Source organism: Rhineura floridana, chromosome 2 (genome assembly GCF_030035675.1).
Source record: "Rhineura floridana isolate rRhiFlo1 chromosome 2, rRhiFlo1.hap2, whole genome shotgun sequence".
Classification (NCBI taxonomy): Eukaryota; Metazoa; Chordata; class Lepidosauria; order Squamata; family Rhineuridae; genus Rhineura; species Rhineura floridana.
Genome location: NC_084481.1, coordinates 51270586 through 51285714, shown reverse-complemented (window position 1 = coordinate 51285714; position 15129 = coordinate 51270586). Strand labels below are relative to the sequence as shown.

The window sequence follows — 15129 nt, the reverse complement described above, 5'->3', positions numbered from 1 at the left end:
AAAAATCACCAGGCCCCACCTCTTGAGTCTGAGGTTTTGGAGTCCTAGCTATACCTAGCTCCAAGGCATAGTGTGGCAAGTTCTCATAAGAAAGTTCCTGTGTACAAGCTTTGAGGTACTTTATGGCTCTAGCAGTTCTGTGATGCTTACTACTATTATGTACAAAAGCTGGTCTGATTTGGCCCAGGTCGTTTTCATAAGTATTAAGTCTGGGGACAACCCCCCACCCCCAATTGTAATAATATCCAGGAATTGTCTGAAAACTATTAACCTCCTCCCCACTGGAGATAATTATTATTATTTAAGGTAGGGGTGGGAACCCTTAAGCATAGGCTGAATCTAGCCCTCCAGGCCTCTCTATTTACCCTTTGGAGCTCTACTCAGCCTATGCCCCCCCCCCAGGCTATACTTCTAACTGGCCCTGCCCTGAGACCTCCTCTAGTTATTTTACCTGACTGGAATATATCCTTCTACTAGGGTTTCCAGGTATCTGGTTTTCACCCAGAGACTCTGGGTTTTTGGGGTGGTCTCTGGATGAGTCACCTTAATCTCCATACTCTAAGCTTTTATTTTTTAAAAAAAGTAAGTCTCAAGGTAGTCTGGTTCCCAAAATATACACCAAAATGTCAGCTGCCGCCTCCCCGCAACTTCATTTAAATGAGCTCATAGCTGGCTACTCTAATCCCACCCTTTCAGGTTTGTAGTCAATAAGTGAAGTCAGGGTTGTGATTGACAAGACAGTAACTAGAGCCCTTTGCAACTCAGAAAACTTGTTTTTCCTGCTTTTCTGAAAATTTCATCAATTGAGTAAGTATATAGCTTTCAGTCTTTTTCTCTCTTGTGTGCAGGAGTCAAACAAGTTTAAATTTTCCTGGGCAGTTGAAGAAGGCAGTGTTTTGAAAACCTTCCCAATATGAAGCTTTAACCCAGTACTTGCTTTTCTGGGAGTAAAGTTGCAATGCTAATCCCACATACCCAGAGTAAACCCCACTGAATTCAATAGGATTTACTTTTGAGCAGACATGGTTTGGATTGTGCTGTAAATTAATGGGACTGTTGAGTGAACATAGCAAATAATTTTGTTTGTGTTGTCAATCTTTCTCTCCCCCGCCAATCCTATTTTTAAAGCAATTAGGCAGGGCTTACATAGGTATCACTGCTTTTATTATGTGGGAAACTAATGCTGATTTTATTTTAATGTTCTGCAATGACCAACTGGTTTTGACAAAAAACTATTATGTGGAGTGTTATGTATCTTTACATCTCCAGTGTGTGTGTGTATGTGGAGTCTTTCCAACTACTCTGGAAACCAAGGCAGCTCACAATAGGAAATAAATCCCTTTAAAATCCAATAACCTTAAAAACAAGTATAAACAGTTGCAAAACAGCTTAAAGTGGCATGATTCTGAATTTTGGGTTTGGTGAAGGAAGTTCCTTATCACTTGAGGTTGTCGTTCTCTGAATGCTTCCCTGTTTGAGTAAGCCCCACTGAATACACTGGAACTTGTTTCTGAGTAAATATGCATACGATTGCACTATAAATATCTTTACAAGTTGTGTAAATAATAAACATATGTGATAGTCATGCTTATATAAATATTTCTTCATACTATGTCCCGATTAGTATCTGATTTCACACTATGGTTGTATAGTATTACTTCCTCTACATTTTAAGTGTGCCCTTCTTCCTTGGGGTGGTCATGGTTCCCCTCTGTTATTTTCATCCTGAGGGGCAGATTAGGCTGAGAGATGGTGAGTCATCCAGTAAACTTTATAGCTCATTCCATTTTAAAAAAAATGATTAAAACGATTTACATGCAGGCAAACTTTATTAGGTAGATCCACACAACACGTTTAAAGCACATCCAGCTTGCATTTAAAGCACGACTTCCCCTAAAGAATCCTGGGAAGTGTAGTTTCACAGTTATAGTTCCCACCACCGTAAACAAACAACCATTCCCATGATTCTGTTATGTGATTCATGTCCTTCAAATATGTGTTGAGTGTGCTTTAAATGAATGATGTGGATCTACACTAGGTATGATGTGCCTTCATTAGTAAATTGAAAAGAACAATTGTTTAAATACGAATGTGCTGATCTTGTAAGGGTGTGTTTGAGTAAACTAAACCATTTCTTTTTTCCAATGGCAGTTAGACAAAATTCTGTTATAATGGGGGCCAGCTGTTTTAAGTGTTTTGCTTTTTATTATACTATGACTAACAAATGAGTTGATTTATCTATTATGTTTAAAAATAAGCTTGTTTTAACTTGTGTTTTTTTTCTTTAAAACTTAGGGGATATTCTGTTTAGTCTATTATGTATATTATGATTCTTTCTTGTATTTCTTGTACTTAATTTTATATGTAATGTTTATATCATGTTGATACTAAAGAGGATGTTTTGTTCAGTTAACTGTGTATTATTGTTTTTTGTAGTTGCTGCTTTAAGATGTTTGGACTTGTACACCACTTAGAGTTTTATTTAAATATAGGCAGTATATAAATGGACTAAATAAATAATTCTAAAAGATTTTTTTAAAACAGGGAAAGGGTTGTAGCTCAGTGGGAGGGCATATGCTTTGCATGCAAAGGTCCAAAATTCAATTTCTGGAAGAGACTATTGCCTGGAATCCTGGAGAGCCAATGCTAGTCCATGTCATCAGTACGCAGCCAGATGGCACCAAATGGGCTGAGTAGGTATAAGGCAGATTCCTTTGTTCCTAAAATTGGAAAGAGATGCAAGGGCCACAGTGACTCTAAAATTTATTTATGTATTTTAATTACAACATTTATATACCACTTTAATGTAAAAAATCTCAAAGCAATTTACAGAAAATTAAAACAATAAAATTATTGGCAAAAACAGTTAAAGACAGCTGTTTACAAATATTCAAAATAATAAAACCAACAATGAGTTAAAAATAGATAAAAACATAATAGCTTCTATGTGCCTGAGTAGGCTAGCCTAAACAAAAAATGTTGTTTTGGTTTTTGGTTAGGAATTCTGACTGGTTATGGTATGTTGAGTTTAGGAAATCATCACTGACTTTCATTTTTCTTTTCTATTTGCATTTCATTTACCTTTAACCTCACTCCCTTTCATCCATAGAAGCAACAAAAGTGGTTACATGTGTTCCGTTCAACCCCCTTAAACCCACTGATGATGCACCTTGTTGTTGGTATGACAGTTTGTTTCTTGCCCAATAGAGGTAAAAGAGAATTCACATACTGGGTTATGTGGCTGCAATTGTTGTTGTTCCAAGCTGCTGCCTATGAAGGTAGACCAAACCGTGTGTCTTCTCTCTGTCAGTTATTCACTGAAATTGGGTTGGCTGTCAAAGTGAGTTTATAGCAGCTGACAGGGGAGACAGAAAAGGGTAAAGAATCTTCTTACTCTTACTAATTTCTCAGATCTCTTTCTGAAGTGAAGGGTCAAATCTGTAAATAAATTTGGAGCAGCCATGTAAAAATGTAGGGGCAGGGCATTCCAGGCAGGGGGTTGCCAGCCCTACTTGGATATGGATATCTTTGCAGAGGGTCCCTAGTCAAGCTTTACCAACAGCACAATCCAAACTATATCTACTCAGAAGTAAGTCCTAATGAGTTCTATGAGGCTTAGTCCCTTAGTAAGTGTGTTTAGAATTGCAGCCTTCAGGGACATCCATCTTTACTCCTGAGTGCTCCCATCTACATCCCCACAACAGTAGACTCCTTTCTTCCAACAATGGCCTTCTGGTGATTGGACTGGCCTGAGGGCACTTAAACCCTTCTTGCCAGAAGCAAGTAGGCTAAATTAAATGTTTCCTATCCAGGCTCCATCTTTTAGCTAAGATTTCTATCTTAATTTCCAATCAGAGAAATGTTTTTGTTTGAATTGTATGCACCAAGCAACTGTGGTTCATGCTTAATGTATTATGCTTAATGACATCACTAGGGCCCACCCATGTGACATCACTCAAACCGGCCCTGTGACATCACTAGGGCCCAGCCCATGACATCACTAGGGCCTGCCCCCAAAATCTCAAGATTTGGGATGCTTCTGACCTAGCTACCCTACCCTCAACTGTGATAATACCTCTTGCTTGCCTGGATAGAGGATGGAGAGTGGTGTGTGTCTGATCACATCCACCACTGGTATGTGGTCCCTGGAAGATTGTCCATGAGGAAATGCAGCTCTTGACTGAAAAGGGTCCCTCACCTCTGATTTAAGATGAAGCAACAGAGTTTTTTTTATCTTCCCCACCCTTAAACAAGGGGGGAAGCTTTACTGTACTGGTTCAAGTGGTGAACTTGCAGTCAAATCAGCCTGGCAGCTTTAATAATGACTCCCCCTCCGACAAAAAATATTGGATTTCAATCAACCCTCCCAAAAGTTGCCAGAAATGTCCCCCCTTTTGCAGGACATGAAAAGCCCTATGAAAAGGGCCTGCTTTAATGATGAACTTCTTTTAATAGGTGCCATCTTCAAATCAGATACTTTACTACCGGCAAATAGAGAGCTGCTGAGGTGTAGTGGCTAGAGTGTCAGACTGGGGGCGCAGAGACACTTGTGTTTTGCTGCCTTCAGTGCATCTTCACCTCTATTTTCTGAAAGTGGGGACACCTGATGTTAGTAAAATTCCATTCCCTTTTACTCCAAAACCTCATAAGTTGCAGCTTTTGTCTTAAAGTCAGTTTCTCACAGTCTTCAAAACTGATAGCCACTAACCCCATCTTCGCTCCAGGTGTGTCCAATGAAAATGCTTTTCTGTAGACTCAGGCAAACACAATGACTGGCCCAAGGCTTTGTTGTGGGTGGTCATAATCAGCAGTGGGGAAGGGAGATATGTCCGGCCATGGGCAAATACATTTAAATGTGTTTTAAATTGAAGCCAGAAAAAATGTTCTGGCTGGTTTTGAAGCAGCTAGTGTGTCTGCAGCCTAGGACATGGGAAACAGAGTTCAATCCTCACTCAGCTATGAAGCTCCCTGGGTGACCTTGGGCCTAACCTCTCAGCCTAACCTACCTTACAGCGTTGCTGTGAGGATAAAATGGGGAGAGGAGAAGCATGTACACCAACTTGAGCTCCTCAGAGGAAGGGTGGGATATCACTGTAAAAATAAATAAAAATAAACATTTTTAAAATATTATTGCATGCTTCATTTTAAATGTTTTGCCCAGGCAAAACAAAAACATTGTATATTAAGCTGCTGAACAGGAATAGGAAGTGATTACAGAAAGTGATACCTCTCTCTCCTCTCTCTTTCTGTGTGTGAAAGAGGAAAGCTGTGAATTACTGAGAGAGCTTTCATATAGTTCCCCGGTTGCTATAGAAACTGTTCTTTTTGTTTGTACATATTCAAAGCAGCCTGCCCTTTAGGCACTGCAGATATCTTGATGGGGCTTTGTGAGGGAGGTGTTGGTGTTGGGGAGAAGACTGTCCTAAACCAAACCATTACAGACATCCACTGAGAGAGAGAGAGTGGCCTCCTGTTTGCTACTTTTCCTGTTCCTTTGTTCAATAATAAAAATAATAAAATGCTGGGCAGTGAGGTAAGATTACTTCACAGATATCAGATCCCACATTAGAAGTAAAGGGAACCTAGCTCTAAACAGAAGACCTCTGGGAGCCTGCAGTTTTCTTAGATTTTTGAGACAGTGGTAGGCCTGGCTGCAAGGCAGGTGACAGAAAGCAGCTGGCACGTTCAGGGGCAGCTTACTGTCTTCTCACACTGTTACATCTGTCACAGCTGCTTAGCAGGAGCAGATCAACGCAAGCAGGCGTCTCTCAGTTCCTTAAACTTGTGCCTCTTGTTCAGTTTCAGCTTGCCACAGGGGGTCACAAAGCCAAGAGCGAGATGGCGTAATGAAGAGCAATTGCACCTATGTGCTGAATATCCACTTTTTTTTTGGCCTTTTAATGGACTGGGGAAGGAACTGAGGGATGAGTAAGTAGTCCCATATTTCCAAATTCCTGTATAATGTCTGACATTATTTTGCTGAAGATCAAGTATGAATAAGGGGGGGGGAGACCAATACTGATTTTGTGCAGAACAGATTAGGTCCAGCTGCTCAGGTGGCTAAAGAGCACATGAATGGCACTTTCCTTCACAGAAAAGCCCATCATCATCCTGAAGTGAGTCAGTGTGGAGGAGTAGTTAGTGTTGGATTAGGACCTAGGAGACCAGGGTTCAAATCCACACACAGTCATGGAGCTCACAGGGTAAAGTCTTTATCTTTAAACTGGACTTGGACCAGACAGCTCTTCAAATACTTGACATCTTTTAAGAGAGGCCTCTGACGGTGGTTCTTAGTAAAGTAAGATAGATGGACACCCTACTTTGAGACTCGGGTAAAAACTATAATTCCCCCCCTTTTTTTTTTGGCAAAGCACAAACCCAGTACTGAAGCAATCTAATCTCCTTGCATGGTGCTGGTTTTTCATAAAACCATTTTTAATCATAAGTGTAAGTGGGCTATAACAAATGCCTAGATACTGTATAGGCCTCTGCAGAAGGCTGCTTTTTACCCATGTCTGCTGATTTGCAATATTCTGCAATCTGCCCTGGGGTTCTCAGTCATTAGTACAAAAGCGGTCCTGCATCATATACGAACTGTCAGAGGATATGACCTATATTGAAGTGTAGTGTGCTCACAAACAAATCTCAAAGTAAGATGCAGATTTATGAGATTTTTTAAAAAAACCTATAGTTTGCCCATTCCTAGCTAATTAGCGCTGAAAAGGAGAAGGGAAAGAGATAGCAAAGGAGGAGATAAAGAGAGAGAAAGCAAGCTGAACTAAGTGTCCTGAACTATATTTAGACCACAGCTGCTGGTAAGCAAATCTGATTTTGTGTGTGCGTGTGTTTTGGTTTCAGTTTTCATTGGACAGCAGGAAAATGAGAGAGAAAGCACGGGCCTATGAGAAACATTTGGAAGAGAGGCACTAGCAGAATAAATTAATGAAGAGAACAGAAGGCAAGGGAATTCCCCTGCATCCCATAGGGAAAGCAAGAGAACAGCAGGGGAGGGAATCCCTTAGTATTCATTGGGGAGAAAAGAAGGGACTCTCTCCCCAACCAGTGGGAGAGGACAAGCGCTAGGAGAAATTCACACACTGTGTGTTATCCAGCCAGCCTGCTAATTACATCAGAGCAACTCTGTACATCAGTCACACAACCTCTGTTCCTCACACTGCACAGCAAAGATCACATGCTTCAGAACATCAGATGGTCTTCTAGGGATGTGTTAACATAAATGTGGTCTGATGTGTTTTATGCCTTTTAAAAATTTGATAAGCAATGAGATTGCCTCAGGCTTCCAGCATTTTTCTATGAGTTGAAGGGGATGGATCCATTCCCACTGTGGTTTAAATTGGTGAACAAGAAAATTGCAAAGAGGAGAGTTAAGAGTGAAAAAATAAAATAAAGGATCCATTTAATGTATTTAAAATTAATACATTTAATGTATTAATTGTATTTATTTATGATTGTGTATAGGATGAATATATTGATAAATTTGTACCTTGAACAATTTTGCCATCATTTCTATTCAGGTGCATTTGGTTATCACTGTGGCCATTGGGCCTAGCTTAGAGAAAGTCCCTGGTTATACCAAAGTGAATCCTAATTAATGGAAGTGGTCACTGCCAACAAAACAGACTTCTGAAGTATCCCATTACGCCTAACTCTTTTGGAAGCAAATGGCCAAGTCTATCCTGTGGTGAGACTATACAATGTTTAGCTAGAACTGCTCCAGATTCTGGCATACTTTGCTTAGAACATCAACAAAACATGGAGTAGATAATCACAGTCATCATCATGGTGCTTTACAATTATATTAATGTGTGTGGTACTTTACAAAATATAAGAGGAGAGATTTATGCCCCAAGGAGTTCAATATCTAAAATGTATCATGGGGAGACGACAGCGGAAGGAGATAAAGGCTAATGTAGATAGCAAAACAATATGTTTACTTCAATTACACATGTAATCCTGTCTCTCCCCCATCCCGGCAATGTTGAGAGGTGTGTGTGTAAGATCACATGTAATTGCCTCTCCACCAGCCTCCACCAGCAGAGAAGGGGGATGCGGCGGGGGGGGGGCTCCATCATGATGGATGCCCTGGCTTCGTCCAGGTGTGTGGTAAGCTACTGGCAGTGGTTTTTCCACCATGGTAACCACTGGAAAGCCCTGAAATAGGACATTTCAGGGTGGCATGCTAGCAGCTTTGGACCTGCTGTATCAAAGGCCCCATGGATCCTAAGGGCTCTAACCTATAGGCTTCTCAGCTAACCTAGTTTAGAGCTGATGTAGAGGAGAATGAGAAGCACTGCCCCCTATCTTCTGCCATGGATGGTGCAAGCTAGCAGGTCTTCGGATGCTGTGGTATATCTGCCACAACAACAACTGAATGGAGACAGAGGTCACCTAACAGTTTGGACACATCGCTCCCTCAAATCACAAAGATGTAAAGAGGAGGGAAGGGATGGTAAATAAAAAGTTCACAGTCTTAACATTATAATAATGATACCTTTAATTGGAGGGGGGGGGTTCCAAAAGGAAAAAATAATACTTTCAAAGTTCTTGCAATATAATTTAATGATTGCAATCTGAAGAATAAAAATGAAAGGAGGAGTTTTTAAGTTCATCATAGATTATTAGGCAAAAAAATTAAATAGATTTCTGTTTCACAATGCCAAAACAAAAGGGAGAACAGGGAACAATTGTTGTAGATAATGGATTTTGGGGTGGATGGGATGCGAGAAGGCAAGTCTGCCTGATCTGTGGCAAAGCAGCTACAGCTGAATAAAGCTAACCCTGAAAGACAGCACACTACCAAACATACCAGTTATGAAGAATTTTAATGCCAGATCCAGGGAGGAGAATAGTCAAGCTTTAATATATATATATACATGTTGTTCAAGCCAGGTATTTTGTGAACATTTGACAAAGAAACTTCACCCTTAATTTGAACACAACTTTGTGAAGGAGTGCATTGTTGTCACTGCAGCACTGTAGCTCCAGAGAAGCTTAAATTGTGAGCTTATCACGCAGAACATTAGGTCATCAGATCAATGATATCAACTCATTAGAACTGCAAAGCAGCTATGCTCCTAAGGCTAGATACAAAACAGTTAGCAACAGTTTGGAACTGCTGGGATTCCACAAAATGTACATAGCTCCTGAGCAGTTTCCAAACCTGAAGACACATGCACAGAAAATGGCATTCCTCTTTGAAACTTACATACTGCTATTAGCAGATCTTCTCAAGGCTTTCATGTGAGAACCATCATTGTGCAAAATAACAGATGTGAATTTGGAGAGCCAGTTTGCAAGTAGCAACAACTGTATCTTCTGATTTTTTTAAAGTAATGGCAGGGAACTCCAAAATTCATCAGCAGAGTAATGCTGGCTGAGAGGCTGTTTAATGCTCCCCCATGCCATTTTGCCAATCTAAATTATCCCTCAAAGCTCCTGGGGGGCAGCGGGGGGGATACTAGCTCAAATATCTGATCAAATTTGTAACTCCTGTAAATAAAAAAATATATATCGGGTGCCTAATTATGAAACTCCTTTGTAACATGCAGTTTGGCTGTAAAACCGATGACGACAGAAGCACAGAAGTAAGGTGCTATGGCATGTGTACATGTATGTATGTATGTACATGTGGTAAGCAGTAATTCTTTCTAAGGCCAATGCAGAGTATTGTTTTTCTGGTGTTAAAGAATGAGAGTAGGTCCTGAATTTTGCATAGGTTTCATTTGGACCCCTTCTGCAAACGTATGTAAGTAGGAGGGAAGTTTAAAGACAAGGTGATATTGTATGACAGGCTTTTGTAGTAGAGTGCAGAAAAGCCACCTGCTCACTCTGCCATTAAGCACAGTGAAATCTTTACCTGGAATGCCAAATGAATTCCGTGCCATCTGGTAATCTGTCATAACAAGGGTTTCTTTCTTTCTTTCTCTCTCTCTTTTTTTTTAAAAAAAAACACCTTACTTTGCCATCAAAGACAATTTTGAGTCACAAAAATCTTCAGGAGCTAGAAAAGTCAGCTACCTAGAACTGGTGTGCATGCTTACTCCTTCACTCCATATTTCTTGGTAATAATTTCATTTCCTGTTGCCCCCATTAGAAGATTAATGCTGCCCCCTTCCAAAATGTCTAGAAATGTCCTGATTGTCCCACTGGTGGTGGTGAGGATGGGGGGCGGGAGATCTCCTTTCGGTAACTAGAGAAGCAACATGGTATGTTTTGTACTTTGAGGAGCTTGTTTGGTTTGCTTAGTATTTTTGTTGTGACCTTGCAAGACAGAGAGAGCGAGAGCGAGAGAGGAAGCCAAGCAAGCAAACAAACAAAGAGTGAGGGCTCATCTACACAGCAGTTTAGTGTGTGTTTGGTGCTACTTGTATCCCTTTTTAATTTGCATGGTTCACATGATAATACTGGCAAACAGAAGCTATCACACAGTTTTCCCCCTGTAAATCTGTATTAATCCAATCCTTTGATAATCTGAAAAGGGAAGGAAAAAATGTCTTCACTATCTCTAGAGCTTGCAGACACTTTGCTCCGATGCTTTTAGATGAGTGTGTCAATCGTTCCCCTCTCCACGCCCACTCCCTCCTCCTCCTCCATTCTTTCATTTCATTTCCTGTGGGCTGAAGAGAAACCTCTGCTGTTCTCTCCTGTTCTGCAAGCCTTTCTAATGTTGCTGCAAACAGTGCCTTATTTTTCTTTTCCCTCTAACTTGTGCACAAATGTATAACATTGATTAAAAAAAGATTTGTATTTCAGTTGTGCTGTACCAGTGAAAATACAAATAATTGCACTTCCAGGTTATTTTTTTAATGAAACTTACTGGTAGAACAAACTGAGCATGCTCAGTTGCCAGGTAACCAGAGGGAGTGGAAATGTTAAATTAGAGAGCATGGTCTTTAGGAAACTGAGTGATTGATGCTTCCCCTAGATGCTTCTAGTGTGACTAGAAAACACCATGTTTGCAGCTGGCATTGAGCCCTTACTGTGGACAATGCAAACAGAGAAGCCCTCAGTCTCTTTCTATAACAAATACCTAATTTTTACTTAATCATTTTGCATTTATTTTTGTGAATTGGGAGGAGAAATAGTGGGTGGCTTGTGTATGTGTTGCAACAAATTCTGTACTAACCATTTCTCTGCATTCACTTATGAAAATCTGGGTGGAGCTGGGCAAGTTGATCTGAGCCACTTAGAGTTCCAGAGTATTTTCCTGAGTATTTCCAGAAAAAGGTGTGTGAATCTGCTTCCAACAAGCTCTTCCCCTAGCTTAAGTTCAGAATATTTTCTATGCAGGGGAATGGAGGAAAATGCTGATGCTATTATTTCTAGCTAGCTTTTTGTGAGTTTTGTCAGTGATTTCTATTAAAATTTGATTTTTTTAAAATTTATTAAATTTATATCCCGCCCTTCCACCCAGTAGGAGCTCAGTTTGGGCTCTGTGCCCGTCTGGATATGACTCCACATTCTTCCCCAAATCTGGAAGATATTCTCCCTAATCTCAGACCTAATGGAGGCTGATTAGCATTAGTCTGGTTTGATGTACTCTGCACATGAGCAGAGATAATTACCATACATTTTCAGGATGGAGCCATGCATTGCAAATACGTTCTGCTCTGCTCTGATGTGCTCTGGGTCAAATGAGACTTTTTTTTCTATTGGTTGCCTTGTTCTTTTAATTCAAAGAAAAATAGTGTTGGGCATAACGAAAAGTTAAATTGATATTGGGGGGGAGGAAAACTGCATGGAACTGGAAGCAAATGTTCCTCACATTTTAAAAGTGTGTGTGTGTGTGTGTGTTTAGGTTTTTGGCAATGGATGTGCAGATGTAAGCAATAGGGCTGTGCACCAGATTTGGCTAAGGCCTGAGTCCCAAGCCAAATCTGGCCTACTTTAAGGGACTTGGGTGTTGAAAGAATTGGCTTCAGACAGCCATAGATTACTATGGGTTGGGTTGGATGGCATCAGGCAAGGAGGAGAGCCAGACAAGGTAGGAAAACCCCATGAGAAGGCCAAGATATCTGGCGAAAACCTTGTGCCTGCCTGATGCCTTCCCTACCCCTCAGCAATTCTGCACAATGTGTGTGATGCTCCACAAGCGGCTTTCCTTAAAAAGTAACTTTCATAGCATCACTTGCACAGGATTGACCCCTCTGTTCAACAGCTGTTCCGCTGAGGGTTCTATTCTGTAGGATGCTGGTAATGCTCTGCAAGAAGCTTTCCTTCAGGAAAGTCATTTTCATATAATCACCCATGTAGGATCAACTCCTGCATTCAACAGCTATTCAGCAGAGGGGTCGATTCTGCAGGATGCTCCAATGACTCTGCTGAGGCATTGATCCTAGGGGAAGGATGGTACTGCAGCACCCTGCAGAATTGTCAGCCTCTTGGTAGGGAGAGGTGTCCTTCCCCCACCTGTTTTCTGGCTACATGTTTAATTAAGGGTTTAAAATCCTAGTTGAACATTAGTCCCATCCCCAAACTTATTTGGGACTGGATCCACGGCAGGGCTGCTCCCCAGGTCAACCCAGGGTGGGTAGGGCTGATATTCTTGGATCAGAGCCATGGGATGAATCCCACAGGCCAATTCTGTCTCACTTATGCCCATAAAACTCTGGCATCAGGCCTGGCCCATCAGGCTAAACAACTTGTCATGAACAACAGCAGAAGCGGATTCCTGCCTCCTTGCCTCAAATGCAAATGCAGAGAACTCGACTCTGCCAGTTTAGACTATGTCCCTGCCTTTGCTCCCCTGGGCCCTGCTTAGCCCACCCTTGATCATGCCTATTCAGACTATACCGTTGTGTCAGCACCCAAGAACCAAGAGCAGGTCAGGGGCCCAGACTTGACCCAGTGGCCTCTAGCTTCTGAACCACACTTTAGTTCTCCTTTCTTAACAGAGAAGTAAAGTGCAATCCTTTGTGCTTTCTCACTATATGAAGCAAACTAAAAGTCCAAGAGGGTTTCCAGTTGTGATATAAAATTTTCAAAAGCACTGCAGGAAGTCTCGGAATTAAATTATGTATAAAGACACAACCCTTCAAGCTGCAGTGGAGACCAGTGGCTCACTAAAGTGATAATTTAATACGCATATACTTCAAACAGCTGTAACTGCGTTTTTTAACTCTACTCAGAAAGAAAGGAACATGTCTGATATTGAAACTGAGGAAATGAAGGAACTAGTTGATGACATTGGCACAGCTCTAGCTGAGTTGGATGGGGAGAATAGATAGATAAATGGTGATAATTGTTGCATTAGCTGGCAGTATTTTTACACATTATCTCACAGGACATAGTATGATGGGGTACTTTTATTTTTACTGGGTGAGATGTCAGAGACCCTAAGGTTTCCTTCCAGTGGACATCATATTGGATTTCTTCTCATTTAATCTGGATGCCGCTTATGGCTCATTTAGAAGAGGAGGATGACTGGCTGAAATTGAGTGCACTGTATGAAGGCACGTGACTGAGCAACCTTGCTGAAGGTACAGCTTTGGGCAGTGCCTTGATAGGAGACCCTACATAGGGAATCCACCTTGAGATCCATGGAAGAAAGGCTGGATGTCAGTGTGATAAAATAAATCATGTCAATTAGTGTTCTGATACTGTGCTGGGGAACAGATAATCTAAATTTTCCCAGCTCAAAATATTACCAGAGAAGGTAGCCAAAAAGCATCTAACCTACATTAGGGATAGCTTGGGTCTTCATGACAACCAGCACCTAGGTCAGATATCCAGGGGCCTTCAATCCTGATTAGAGATTATTCCCCACCAGTACCAACCACAAATTCCCGGAGTGGATTGTGGGTTTGTCCCTGGATTCCACAATCCAGAGTTTTGGATGGAGTTATGGTGGACATGTTCCCTCCTTTACAGAGGACAACCCTCTGTTTCAAGGTCTATCAGAAGCCATTCCTTCATTTGAAGGAGTCCTCTCTATGAAGGGTCCTCTGCTCAAAGTCAAGTTTAAACATAGAACCCTAAGAAGGGGCCTTGAAGTTGCCCATTAAAATTAGGACTTGGGGAGCAGGCTCAGCAGGTACATAGGTTACTTTGTCACAGTCTTCCCTAAAGATGTAAAATTTCTGGAAATTCTGAGGCCGTAGGTGGGGAAAAAATTCACCCGGGGAGCAATCAAAATTTTGAGAAGGTTGGAAAATATGCAATATGATCAAAAGTCACTTTTCTACTTTTGAAACATAAAATGTGTTATGAATAACTTGGTTTGCCATTAAATTATCAAGTTTGGTATATTAAAAGTACAGTTAATTCAGATATTTATAAATTGAATTTACTTCTAATTTGTTTTGTTACAAATGGAGCTGCATGCTGCTGAACTGTAAGGAACCTAGCATCACCTTTGTTTTGCAAATTTATGAGCAGGCAAAAAACAATAAAAACAGGAGAAAATTGTTATATAAAAAAAGAGAAAATTATTATCTATTCAAAAATGATTGTCCCCTCCAGTCCTCCACAGTGTCAAGCTGACATAAAGCACTAATTTCCATAGAAAGAGACGAGAAAAAGAAGGGAGGGGAAACTAAGATTCAATGGGCTCCTGCTGGGAGGAAGGGCAGAATATAAATCAAATAATAAATAAATAAAATGAATGAATGAATACTACACAAAATTTAATTAGTCTCATTTTCTGAGCTATCATTACCAGTTTCTGCTTCTTCATATTTGCCATCATATTTATTGTGGACTTTGAAAAACTGAAAATTTGCCCAGAATGAAACAAGCTTCTATACCCTTGTACATGGCATAATGTACAATGTTTTCCATTTTTTCAGAAGAAAAACAAAATAAAAAAACCTTGGAGAAAAACAAAATAAACACTTTTTTCTGGAATTTTTCTGATTTTTTTTTTGAGCCGTCACCTCTATGTCTTCCCTGCTATGGTGAGATGTATTGTATTTAAAAAATATATATAGTAATTGTTTCTAAATTTGCATTTATACATATCAATTATCATATGCAATTTCATACAAATAACGCAAAAAGGACACTTCATCCTCTTTTTTTGTAATAAAGTTCATCTTTTTTTTACAGTAATGTATATGATCACTCGGTTCTCCACTGAAACCTTCAAGATCCCTAATCTAACCTAGATAG

General features: G+C 40.4%; 1 protein-coding gene and 1 long non-coding RNA gene across 7 annotated transcripts in view; one reads left to right on the top strand and one right to left on the bottom strand.

Annotated features, from left to right (window-relative positions):
* Positions 1-7409, top strand: part of LOC133376464 (uncharacterized) — a 37867-nt gene extending 30458 nt beyond the window's left edge. For both annotated transcript variants that reach the window (XR_009760488.1, XR_009760489.1), the window contains exons 2-3: positions 5800-5928; positions 6859-7409. This is a non-coding gene — a long non-coding RNA (uncharacterized LOC133376464). The remainder of the gene's footprint in view (positions 1-5799; positions 5929-6858) is intronic.
* The window catches only part of KCNH7 (potassium voltage-gated channel subfamily H member 7), a 466148-nt gene that overhangs the window by 377809 nt on the left and 73210 nt on the right, over positions 1-15129 (bottom strand). The gene's annotated exons all lie outside the window — the stretch shown is intronic.